The 13,606-nt window shown below is 39.1% G+C and overlaps 1 long non-coding RNA gene across 1 annotated transcript in view; it reads right to left on the bottom strand.

Moving 5' to 3' along the window:
• The window catches only part of LOC146397374 (uncharacterized), a 154,312-nt gene extending 142,768 nt beyond the window's left edge, over positions 1-11,544 (bottom strand). The window contains exon 1 of the long non-coding RNA XR_014823507.1: positions 11,220-11,544. This is a non-coding gene — a long non-coding RNA (uncharacterized LOC146397374). The remainder of the gene's footprint in view (positions 1-11,219) is intronic.
• Positions 11,545-13,606: the final 2,062 nt, after the last annotated feature.

Below are 13,606 nucleotides of genomic sequence, written 5' to 3'. Positions count from 1 at the left end.
GCAATTAGGCAAGAAAAATAAATAAAAGGCACCCAAACCAGAATGAAGTAAAACTGTTACTAATTGCAGATAACATATTATGTAAAGAAAACCCTGAAAGGTCCATCGAAAAAACTGTTAGAACTAACAAAGATATTCAGTAAATTTGCAGGATACAAAATCAATAAACAAAAAGCCTATTGCATTCCTATATACTAATAATGAATTATTAGAAAGAGAAATTAAGAAAATAATCTCACAATTGCATCGTAAAGAATAAAATACCTAAGAATAAATTTAATGAAGAAGGTGAAAACTCATATGTTGAAAACTATAAGACATTAAAAAAGACAAGTACACGGGAAGAAATTCCATTCTCATGGATTGGAAGAATCAATATTGATAAAATGTCCACACTCCCCAATCTACAGATCAATATAATCTCTATCAAAATTCCCATGGAATTTTTCAATGAAATAGAACAAATAATCCTGAAATTTGCAAGGAACCATAAAAGGCCACAAATTGCTGCAGAAATCTTCTTAAGAAGAACAAAGGTGAAAGAATCAATACCCTTATTTCAAACTATATTACAAAGCTACAGTAATAAAAAAAAGTATAGTACTGGCATAAAAACAGACAGTTCAATGGAACAGAATAGAAACCCATGAATACATGGTCAGTTAATTTACAATCAAGGAGCCAAAAATATCCAATGGAGAAAAGACAGTCTTTTCAATAAGTGATGCTGGAAAAACTGGACAGCCACACGTAAGAGTGAAACTTGACCATTATCTTATATCATACAAAAAAAAAAATTAACTCATAAAGGTAAAGACTAAACATAAGACCTGAAACCACATAACTCCCAGAAGAAAACCCAGGCAGTAAGCTCCTTGACATGGGTCTTTATGATTTTTTTTTTTTTGTCTTTTTTGAGGGCTGCACCCATGGCACATGGAGGTTCCCAGGTTAGGGGTCCAATCGGAGCTGTTGCTGCCAGCCTACGCCAGAGCCACAGCAATGCCAGATCCAAGCCACATATGCAACCTACACCACAGCTCACAGCAATGCCGAATCCCCAACCCACTGAGTGAGGCCAGGGATCAAACCTGCAACCCCATGGTCCCTAGTCAGATTCATTTCTTCTGTTCCACGATGGGTGCTCCGATGATGATTTTTTGGATTTGACACCAGAAACAAAAGCAACAAAAGCAAAAATAAATAAGTGGGATTACATCAAATGAAAAGGCTTCTGAAGAGCAAAGGAAGCCATAGACAAAGTGAAAAGGCAACCTAGTGAAGGGGAGAAAAAAAATGCAAATCATATATTTGATAAGGGGCTAATATTCAAAACCTAGAAAGAATTCATCAGCTAAAAAGCAAAAAAAAAAAAAAAAAAAAAAAAAGAGTTCAATTTATAAAATGGGCAGATATGCTGAATAGATATTTTTCCAAAAAAGACATACAGATGGCCAACAGGTACAGGGATATGCAAACAAAAACCACAAGGAGATACTACCTCATGCTGGTGAGAATGATGATTATCAAAAAGTCAAGAAATAACAAGCATTGCCAAGGATGTGAAGAAGTCTTGGTAGAAATGTAAACTGGTACAGCCACCATGAAAAATAGTATGGCAATTCCTCAAAAAAATTAAAAATACACACATGATCCAGAAATTCTACTTCTGGGTATTTACCTAAAGAACATAAAAGCACTAATTTGAAAACATATATAACCTCCCCCCGCCTTTTTTTTTTTTTTTTTTTTTTTTTTTTTTGCTTTTTAGGGCTACGCCCACAGCATATGGAAGTTCCCAGGCTAGGGGCTGAATCGAAGCTACAGCTGACAGCCAACACCACAGCTCACAGCAATCCTGGATCCTTAACCCAATGAGTGAGGCCAGGGATCAAACCCACATCCTCATGGATACTAGTCAGATTCATTACTCCTGAGCCACAATGGAAATTCCAACCCACATGTTTTTACACACATACACATACATATATACATACTGTGGAATGGTATTCAGTCATAAAAAAAGAATAAAATTGAAATATTTGCAACAACATAAATGGACCTTGAGTGTATTACAGTAAGTGAAATAAGTCAGAGAGACTAATACCAATTGATCTTACTTATATGGGGAATCAAAAAACAAAAGCAAAATGAAACTAAGATCATAGATACAGAAAACAGAACATTGGTGGTTGCCAAAGGTGGCAGGTGAATGCTGGGAGGAATGGGTTAAAAAAAGAAAAGAAAAAATTAATTTAAAAAAATTCTGCCTTAAAGACACACACACATACACACAAAAACATCTAGTCCCAGCCCCTATCACTTCCTGTCTGGACAATTGCAACAGTTCTTCCTCTAGTTTGTTGAATCTACTCAATGTCCTTCCAATTACCCCTTCTTACAAGTGTCTGTGACATCTATCCAAAACAAAATGTAGCCTCTAGAGCCAGAATGAATGGGATTATTACCTATAAGGATCACCAATAGCCTCTCTGGGCCTCTTCATGTTCATCTATAAAACTGATAAAATAATAGGCACTGCCTCTGAGGTTTCAGGTGAGGATTAAGTAAAAGTAAAGTGCTTTCCTTGGCGCCTGCAAATAGCAAACGGCTCAGTAAATAATAGGTTCTACAACTATGACCACTTGGCCTGTTCACTAACCAGCCAGTTAGGACAATCTCATCTCAGTCACTACAAACAAGCACATGTTTATTGTATGACCCTCATTCATCAGTTTATATAGGTCAAGTGCAAAAGGAGGTTTATGTCTCGTGTTCTTTCCCATAATTTTTGAGGAGCACGATTAGAAGAAAATGCATGTAACTTAAATGAAACCAATCATACTTATGAATGGTCTAAATCACAGATATAAAAGGAGTATTTGTTTATTTATTTTGCTTTTGGGGGCTGCACCTGTGGCATATAGAGGTTCCCAGGTTAGGGGTGCATGCAGAGCTACAGTTGCCAGCCTACACCACAGCCACAGCAATGCGAGATTTGAGCCATGTCAGTGACCTACAATACAGCTCACGGCAATGCCAGATCCTTAACCCACTGAGGGAGGCCAGGGATTGAACACGCATCTTCATAGATCCTAGTCGAGTTTGTTAACCACTGAGCCACTACGGGAACTCCAAAAGGAGCATTTAAAATATGAGTAGATGCACCATTCCATGATTCTTCCTTTTTAAAAAAAATTTTTAAACTTTCTTTTTTCTTTTTTTTGAAAACCACATCTGCGGCATATGGAAGTTCCCAGGCTAGGGGTTCAAATTGGAGCTACAGCTGCAGGAATCCTTTATTCACTGTGTGGCGCCAGCTGTCAAACCTGCATCCTCATGGATACTAGTCAGGTTTGTTACAGCTGAGCCACAGTGGGAACTCCTCACAATTCTTTTTTTAAAGTTAATACAATTACTTTCAAACTCCTAACACTCTTCCCAAAACTTATCCCCTATGACCCCCAGTAAAAAACAAAAACATGTTCAAAAAAAAAAAAAAAAAAACCTGTAAGTAGAGTAGGCCATTAAATATTCAGAAGGGCATTTTATCAGAACATGAAGAAAGAATTTAATCTTTAGCTGACGAGATAAATAATGAAAAATCAGAACCTAATGTTACTCTGAAATCTTCATTGTAACTCTCTCTAGACACAATTATGTGCTTTCTGCCAGGTGACTCCCTTTATCTCAGGAGCTGTTCTAATTGTTCAAAATGTGCTCGGAGTTTGGTAATTCAAAAGCAAAGTCTTTCACCGCCGTACTTTGCAGGAAAAGCCCATTAACTCAACATGAAGGAAGTTTTCTCTAAAATGATGAAAAGAATATTTTTAAATGAAATGTTGTTTTATTACTTTTAAAGGACTCAGGGCTGCAGTTAGTACTTCAAAATGCTCCAAGGATTGAAGACATCACGAAGGCCACTTCCCACACCCAGCCTTGTATTTCAAAATAAAAACAACCCTAAAATAAGTGAGAAAAAAGGCCAAAGTTCTAGTTTTCCCACAAGTACTATATTGTTGATTTCCTTAAAATAGCATATGTTTAATTCTTTTTCAAAAATTTTTTTCTCAGTAAAGTCGCATTACTAATTTAATTTGCCTACAGGGGACTTGGCACAGTAAGGACCCTCATGATTCAAATTAGCTTGGCACAGAGTGGTCTATCAAAGATGGAACTAAGAAACCTGGATTCAAATCCCACCTGAGCCACTTACTACCTGTGAGATCCTAGGCCAGTTCCTTTTCTCTGAGCACCAATCATTTTTGTCTGGTTGTGTGGGGATAAGAACAAATAAACAGAAACACGGCCCCCTAAATCTGTCCCCTAAGTTTGGTAATTAAATTCTAGTCTATGGCTCTTTGCAATAAACTACCACTTGTATATAAACAGTGCCTCAGCTGCGTACTATTGATTTCCTTAAGTAAACTAAACAGGAACCTTTACACTCTTGATTTATTTTTAAAATTTGCTTAGCATGTTCAGATGACAGAGAACATTTCACAAACTCCACAGATTTCAATTGATCAGAATTTAAGTTGATAGGTTTTCGGTATTCTAAACTGCGGAGAGAAGAAATGAGTAAAGAGAAGGGATTATGTATAATGACTGTTAAAGATAACAGGATATAATAATGTCACTGGATTTTAAGGATTTGGGGAGTAAACAAAATGTTCCTTGCAGGAATGTGTTGACACCTGCTGGGAAACCCACTTTTCTGAGAAGGTGAAGACTTTCAAAACCTGCTCAATTATTTTGTGTCTTGTCACTAAGTTAGGTGATTAAAATTTAAAAGAAAAAAGGAAATGGCACTAGTTAACACATCTGAGTACATTTCATCCCCATGAGTTATTCATTCAGCAAAGTTTTGCTGAGTCTACTCAATGCCAACCCATTGTGTTAGATAATTAGGAAGAAATTACCAACAAGACTCATATATGGCCCTCATCACATGGAACATGCATGTTTGGAGGGAGGAAGAAAGGTGCTCTTGAGCACATTTATTTTCCAGTAACTGTGTACCAGGCGCTACCTTAGGATATTGCATTGAGTGGATTCGTTTTGAATTTCACTGACAGTACCAAATCAGAAGCTATGCAATTCCCATCTCTCCTTTTCTAGCAGTTACCATCAAAGTTGTTAACAGAAAAACAATAACCACCACCATAAAAACTACATTTCTCCAAAATTTTATCCTATGTCATTTAGTTATAAAGGGACCTGTGGTCTTAAAAAATGTCGTTGTCATGAAAAAAATTTTTAAAGGATGAAGAATTGATCAGAAATAGAGACACAATAACAAAATGTAATATGCAATCTTGGGTCTGAATCCTGTACTGTAGAAGAAAGATGCAATGAAGAAAGTGTCTTTATTGGTTCAGTCAACAAAATTGTAAAGTGGTCATAAGATTAAATAAAAGTATTGATCAATGTTTAATTACCTGAATTGGGTAACTGTAGTACGGGTATGTAAGAAAATGTCCTTGTTCTTAGGAAATACACACTAAAGAACTTAAGGGTAAGGTGGCATAATGAATGCAATATAATTGCAAACAGTTTGGGAAAAATATTTTATATATGACAGATGACAAAGCAAATGTGGCAAGACATTAACAATTGTTGAGTCTAGGTGAAGGACACTGTGGGAGTTTTGGTACTATCGTAGACATTTTTTCCTGACATTTGTAATTCTCTGCAAGTAAAAGTTCAAAAATTCTATAAATCTATAATGTAGGATCCCTAAAAGCACAAAGGTAGGGATAAAAATTCCAAGTACATATTCTCTGCAGCTGGGGATCATTAAGAATGACGTCCTGTTGTGACCAGATATTAAAAGTCTGATCTGCCACGGTGAATTTCTACAGATTTGGGCAATAAAATGGAACATTCTCCCAGTCTAGGATTTTATTATCATTCCTCTGAGAATGTATTCTTCATCAGAGATTCTTTATTTTGGCTCCAGATCACCTACAACTTCAGAATGTGTTTTGAAGTCAATTCATCTCTTAAGCCATCCAAATATTGAAAATATCATTAAAATACAAAGTAGAACTGAACAGGTTTTTGTGTTAACATTCTTCCAATCCATTTCCATTTCCGCTCATCACTGGGGAAGTTTTATTTGAAATCTGAAATCCCTAAGTAGCTTATTCTCTTGATAGCTCCAACATAACTTTTTGCCCTGATTTTAAAGTTTTCTTTAACAATGTGATTTATGTGCTAACTTAGCCATATCTCAGGAGGTGAGGAATTCAGAGAGCAGCTATGACTTGGGGCTTTGGGGGAAATAATTTTATGGAGGCTCAGTTAAAAATGGGGAAAATAATTCTTACCTCAGAGGGGATGATGTAAGAGATAATTATCATTTGCACAATGCCTCAAGGTCTTGAGATAAAAGGGGCCATTTCGATGTATCAGACTGTCATTTTCATTATGCTCTCTTACATTTCTTCTACAGAATACAGAGCACCAATATTTTAAATGAGTTGAAGGTGGTTGCCTTATTTCACTGATTAAACAATACAATTTACTTGCCCTTGGCCATAGGCAGAGTTCTTATCAAGGGAATGAAGAATGAAGATATTCCTAGGCTTGTTGCTTCTCCTTCTTCTTCCCTGGTTTACTAAATGAGCTATTTTATTTTCACTTTGTTATTCTACTCTAATTATTTTCATGTTATTATTTTCATTTAATTTTATTCCACAAAGGATGCTGGCCTTACCATCTTTTAATGATATGTGTATAGCCAGGTAAATTCAATTTCACTGTCTTAGTCTATTTGGGCTGCTGGAACAAAGTGCCACTGACTGAGTGGCTTAAAAACAACAGAAATTTATTTCTCATGGTTTGGAGACTGGAAGTCCAACACGAAGGTGTCAGCATGGTTGGGTTCTGGGGAGGGTCCTTTTCTAGCTTGTAGACTCCCCTCTTCTCCTTGTATCTTCACATGGAAGAAAGTGGGCAAAGGAGTTCCCTGTCCTTTTCTTCTAAGGGCACTAATTTTATTCTTGAGAGCGTCATCCCCTGACCTAATTATCTCCCAAAGTTTCCACCTCTAAATTCCATCACACTGGGGGGTTAGAATTTTTGCTGGGGAGGGAGGAACACAAACATTGAATCCAAAGCATCCACCAATATTTACTCAACACTTGTCACATGTTAGGCACTGAGAGAAAACTGGTGGACAAATAGACCCACTTGCTGAGTCACTGAAGCTCAGAGACCAGTGGAGCAGAAACGCAAGAAACAATTAGAAAATATACATTCCATTTTAAGGTTTGACAAAAGACATAACCAGAGGCCTGGGGTTACTAGGATGAGGCCTGACGTAAATAAACCTCTAATAAACTTCCCCATTTCTCTTTGTAATAAATATGATCACACATGTCCTCATAGGTAAGATGTTTTAATTTGTCAGGAACGGTATATCTAGGTCAAAGGAAGAGTTCAGTTATTTACTAGTGCTGGGCTTTTTTGGGTTTTTTTTTTTTTTTTTTTTGTCTTTTTGCCTTTTCTAGGGCCTCTCCCACGACATATGGAGGTTCCCAGGCTAGGGGTCTAATCAGAGCTGTAGCCGCTGGCCTGCACTAGAGCCACAGCAATGCGGGATCTGAGCCATGTCTGCAACCTACACCACAGCTCACGGCAACGCTGGATTGTTAACCCACTGAGCAAGGGCAGGGACCGAACCCGCAACCTCATGGTTCCTAGTCGGATTCATTAGCCACTGTGCCACGACGGGAACTCCTGCTAGTGCTGCTTTTGACTTTTTCTGGGTTTTAATATTTTTGAGAATATTTGGGAACATTGCAAGTGTAGAAAAAATTGCAAATGCTGAGGCAAAACTGGTCTTCTATATTTGATGGCAAGAATCAAGAGGAAATTAAAAACGGTTTTTAAAAAGAAAAATACAGGAGTTCCCATTGTGGCACAGTGGCTAATGAATCTGACTAGGAACCATGAGGTTGCACATTCGATCCCTGGCCTTTCTCAGTGGGTGAAGTATCCGGCGTTGCTGTGAGCTGTGGTGTAGGTAGCAGACACGACTGGGATCCTGCGTGGCTGTGGCTGTGGCGTAGGCCGGTGGCTACAGCTCCAGTTCGACCCCTAGCCTGGGAACCTCCATGTGCCGCGGGAGCGGCCCAAGAAATGGCAAAAAGACAAAAAAAAAAAAAAAAAAAGAAAAAGAAAAATACAAAATAAACAATACTGCAGTAATGAACTTAGGGACAAAATACTTACAAGTCATTGTAATTCCCTAGTGAGCATCTCATCATTTATTGAGTATGCTTTGTACAGAAGTAAGGGCTCAATAAATGATACCTATTACTATGATCTATATTAGAGGCTCACATTGTGGTAAGGGTTCACTCAGATTAGCTCAGATAATGTGGAGATGTTGTAAAGACCTGAAGAAAAATAAGGCAATCAGGAATGTCAGCTCTATGGTAGAATGGCCTTACAGGGACCCAGAAACTGGAATGTGCTGGCCTAATGGTAAGCAGAGGACCCAGCTTACTTCACAGAGTCTTGAATGGAGGAGAGATTTCAATAGAGCAGTGATTCTCAAAATGTGGTCCTTCGATTGTCAACATCAGTGTCAACTAAGAGTTTGGTAACAATGCAAATTCTTATCACCACCCCCAAGATCCACTGAATCAGAAAATCTTTTTTTTTATTTTTATTTTTTTTCTTTTGCATTTTAGGGCCATACCCTCGGCACATGGAAATTCTTAGGCTAGGGGTCGAATTGGAGCTACAGCTGCCAGCCTATGCCACAGCCACAGCAACTTGGGATCTGAGCCACGACTGCGACCTACACCACAGCTTACAGCAACACCGGATCCTTAACCTACAAAGTGAGACCAGGGATCAAACCTGCAGCCTCATGGATACTCGTTGGGTTTGTTACCACTGAGCCACAACAGGAACTCCCTGAATCAGAAATTCTGATGGTGAAACAATCATCTGTGTTTTAATAGGCCTTCTGGGCAAGGAGAGAAGATTATTTCTGAATTTCCATCACCCTTACTATTTAGGATGATTTGGACATCAATCACCAGTTAAATAGAAGTTTTAACTTAATAAATAGAACATACGGACTGACTAAGTGGAAGAGTCCAGAAGCAAGGAATGTCTGCTCAGATGTGAGAACCATTGCCACTATAACTGATCCAACCTGGGTGACTCTGGTTAGTCACTAGGTTTAAAAACCTTGACTATAGGACTTCAGCAGTTATAAGACTCAGCTAACATTCCTAATGGACAAAGCTCTGGAGCCAGGTTATCCCATAGGCAACCAGACAACCTATAAATTGGCTGCCCTGAGGTCCCATGCCCACCCCAGTCCATTCAGCCAAGGCCAGAGAGCTGGGGCTACTGGGAACCCACAGGGGCATTGATGCTTAGTGAATGGCTTGGAGCTCTTTCCTGCAGTAAGGTATTGTATGGAAGGTTCTCCCTAGAAAGGGGCTGTTGGTCCCTTATTTTTATCACCTGGAAATATTGAATGATCTAACATAGACATGACCCCTTCTACTACAAATCTGAGTAGATTCACACTGAAATAACTGAAGCTATTACAACTAAAGTCTCTAAATATTAATATGTCTAAATACCCACAGATGCCTGGTTGTTTACTGGACCTACTATCTTCTTCTCCAATGAACACATCATGATAGCCCCCAAACAGTCCCTAGTACAAAGTGAGTACTCAATAGATACTTGTTGAATCAATAAATGGATGAATGAATGAATCAGAACAGGGAGTCCATCTGGACCTAGAGATTGTCATACTGAGTGAAGTAAGCCAGATAAAGACAAATATCATATGATATCACTTATATGTGGTAGCTAAATAACACAGATGAGCTTATTTATAATATAGAAACAGACACACAGACATAGAAAACTAACTTAGGATAAACAAAGGGGAAAGAGAGGATAAATTAGGAGTATGGGATTCTCAGATACATAGAACTATACACAAAATAAAAAATAAAGATTTACTGTATACCAATAATGGAAATTATATTATATTCAATAATGGAAAATAATTTTTCCAATTATATTCAATAATGGAAAATAATTTTTTAAAATATGTATAACTGAATCACTTTGCTGTACACCTGAAATTCATAATATTGTAAATCAACTGTATTTCAATTTTTAAAAAATAGAATCTATTTGTAGGAAAAGGGTTAATGCAAAAAAAAAAAGCTAACAAAAAACAATATTTAAATTCTTATATTCAGGGCCTCAAATTTAAAATTTTTTATTCAACCACTTTTATTTATGTAGACTATTGTTAAAAACATTTTATATAGCTTTCAAATAAAGAAGCATACATAACAACATTTGTTGTAGCTTTGTGTAAAATATCTAAAGGTTACAGCCTAAATGACTCTCTAGAGGAATTGGTTTAAAAAAAATAACAGAATCAAAAAATTGAATAGCTTGGATAGAGCTGTTGAATCATTTTAAAAGAATTTCCTCAAAAATGCATGAAAGGTGTTTGCTACCGTGGCTTCCTTTCACTGATAAAACAAATTTACTCATGCTTGTTTGCAGGTAACAGTGAAACGCAGAATGAAAAATTCCTAGCTATATTGCCATATTTAAGAAGCAGCTTTTCCATTCAAACAAACAAATGAACTGAAACATAATATTGCACATCTACTGTATTTCAAGTGAAATAAAAAATAAAGAAGCAGCTTAAATATTTTCTGATATGGAACAAACTCTGAGATATATTTGTGAGAGAAAAGTAAGATGCTGACAGTATAAAGCACCATTTGTGTAAATTAAAAGGGAGATCTATGTACAGAATATCTTAAATGTACATAAGAAGCCTTTTAAGGAATTAAAATGTTGCCTCTGGAGAGAGGATCAGAGAAGAGTGGGATAGAAGCTCCCTGTTTCCTGTTTACCCTTTCATACTGTTGCCATTTTAAAGAAAACTCACATATTTTTACTTATTCAAAATTTCATTAACATAACAAGATGTTAACTCTTGGCAGATTTCACTTTTTTTAAAAAAATTAAGAAAAAATAGATCCTGTAGCTATTACACCTGCATTCCAATTTCTCCTACACACTGTTATATTATTTGGAGGACAGAAAATTGTTTCTGGATTTCTATCACCCTCACCATTTCAGACGATTTGGCCACTGAATCCAGACATCTCAATCTCAATAATAAACAGAATATATGGACTTACTTCAGGGAAGAGTCCAGAAACTGGGCAGGATTCAGGTGCGATCTGATTCTGAGGTTCACCATGTTTTAGGGGTTTCGCTGCTCTTTCCATTCAGTTCTCCCAACTCTGATCCCCTCTGAATTAGCACTGGCTTCAGACTGGCACGTTCTATTGGTGGCAAAAATCTCCACTGCTGTGCCAGGCTCTGTAACTGCCAACACCACCCCTCGGTCTGGCACGAAGGGAGCAGCTGTCAGGCATTACAAGCACAGCTTCCGAGCTTCACTCCAGAACCAGCCTAGGTCACAGATGCAGCCCTGCGTCCAGGACTGAGGCCAGGTGAACTGAATGGGTTGCACCTGGCTCCCTGAGCGGATCATTTCCCCGTTTCCACGGGGGGGGGGGGGGGGGGGCGGGGCTCAAATGCAAGATAGGGGTTATTGGGAAGGAGGAACGGGGGAGCTGATATGAAATATCAGGAACTGTCCCCCAGTGGGTGGTCTTCAGGTTTACAAAAAAGGACTTGGCTAAATTTCTCCACTTGAGTTATGCTACCCACTTTTTCTTTCTCACTTTCTTGGCAATCAGTCTACTGGATGGGCAACCACTATCTTAGATAACATCACACGTTTGTTCTTTTCTTCCCTCCCTTTCTTCCTTCCTCCGTCCCTTCCCCTCTCTCTTTCCTTCCTTCTTTCTTTCACTTTTGGCCACCCTGAAGCATATGGAGTCCCTGGGCCAGGGATCAGATTCGGGCCCACAATTGTGATCTACACCATAGCTGCAGCAGGGACTCCAAGGTGGAAAAGGGCCATGGGGACTCTGCTTCTCAGTGGGAGGAGACCTCCAGGGTTGAAGTCAGCTATTATCTATGATTTTGAAACAGAAATTACAGCTGTGAATACTGCCAAGTTTGCTGGCCTTTTCTCAACCCAGAATCTGGCAGAACCAAGGACTCACAAAATGTGAGCCTCTTGTTACCGTGGAGGCTGTCAGCTGGTTGTTAGATTGCTGGAGATGTTAGCCAGCCAGCCAGCCAGTCCATAAATTCAACCTGTGCCCTTTCTGGGGGGCCACACCCAAGATAGGAGCTGAGGATACAGCAGTGAAGGAGACAGGGTACCCAGCGCCCTCTGGAACTTGCTCCAGCAGTAAAGGTGAACAGTAAACATATTTATTAACAGTAACTATGGGAGTTCTGGCTGTAGTGCAGCAGGTTATCTTTGTGGAGGCCCCATTGGATTCCTGGCCCTGGGCAGTCAGTTAAGGATTGGGCATTGCTGCAGCTGTTGGTATAGGTTGCAGCTGTGGCTCGAATTTGATCCCTGACCCAGAAAGTTCTGTATGCTGTTGATGCAGCTATTAAATAAATAAAAATAGACAGTAATTACAAACAGCAGACACCCTGTGTGATTTGCCTCCCTTTCATACCCTCTAGCTTATCAAGGATGCTTTCCCCCTCCTCTGCAAGGCAGATATCTGGATCTTTCATGTCTTAGAACCAGCCCTGTTCCTATGCACCCCTTTGAACACACACTTTGTTGTTGGTGGTGGTTTTTTAAAGTCTGCATCCATAGTATATGTAAGTTCTCAGGCTAGAGGTCGAATCAGAGCTGCAGCTGCCAGCCCACATCACAGCCACAGCAACACCAGATCTGGGCCGTGTTTGTGATCTACACTACAGCTCATGGCAATGCCAGATCCTTAACCAGTGAGCAAGGCCAGGGATTGAACCTGAGTTCTCATGGATGCTAGTTGGGTTCATTACTGCTGAGTCACAGTAGTAACTCCCTGAACACACACATTGGACACAACTGTCACACACTTTGCACACAACTGTTCCCTTTACAGGTAATACCCTCCCTAATACTCCACAGCCTCATTCCCCTTTATGGGGTTAACCTCTCTCTTTGAATTTCAATTTAGACATCTCCTAAGAGGATCCTTCCCTCAGATATGATCAGGTATCTTTATAGGATCTTCCAGCCTGTGTTTTCCTCTTGGCACATTGGCTCTTTGGAATTAGACATCTCAGAGTTCCTGTCATGGCGCAGTGGTTCACGAATCCAACTAGGAACCATGAAGTTGCGGGTTCGATCCCTGGCCTTGCTCAGTGGGTTAAGGATCTGGCGTTGCTGTGAGCTGTGGTGTAGGTTGCAGACTCGGCTTCGATCCTGTGTTGCTGTGGCCCTGGTGTAGGCCGGTGGCTACAGTTCCAATTCGACCCCTAGCCTGGGAACCTCCATATGCCAGAAGTGGCCCTAGAAAGGGCAAAGATAATAATCAAATATCTCTTTGGGAGATATTTGATTATTATCTGTCTTCACAAACAGACTCTCTCTTCCAAGAAGGTAAAAGCAGTGTCCAGGATTGTAACCTTTGTATTTCCATGCCACACAAAGCATTCT

This window comes from Sus scrofa, chromosome 13, assembly GCF_054392235.1.
Source record: "Sus scrofa isolate SSC_HxYL_T2T_F1_AM1 chromosome 13, Sscrofa_HxYL_maternal_Yorkshire_Landrace_v2.0, whole genome shotgun sequence".
Taxonomy (NCBI): domain Eukaryota; kingdom Metazoa; phylum Chordata; class Mammalia; order Artiodactyla; family Suidae; genus Sus; species Sus scrofa.
This window is presented reverse-complemented; position numbering and strand designations above follow the sequence as displayed.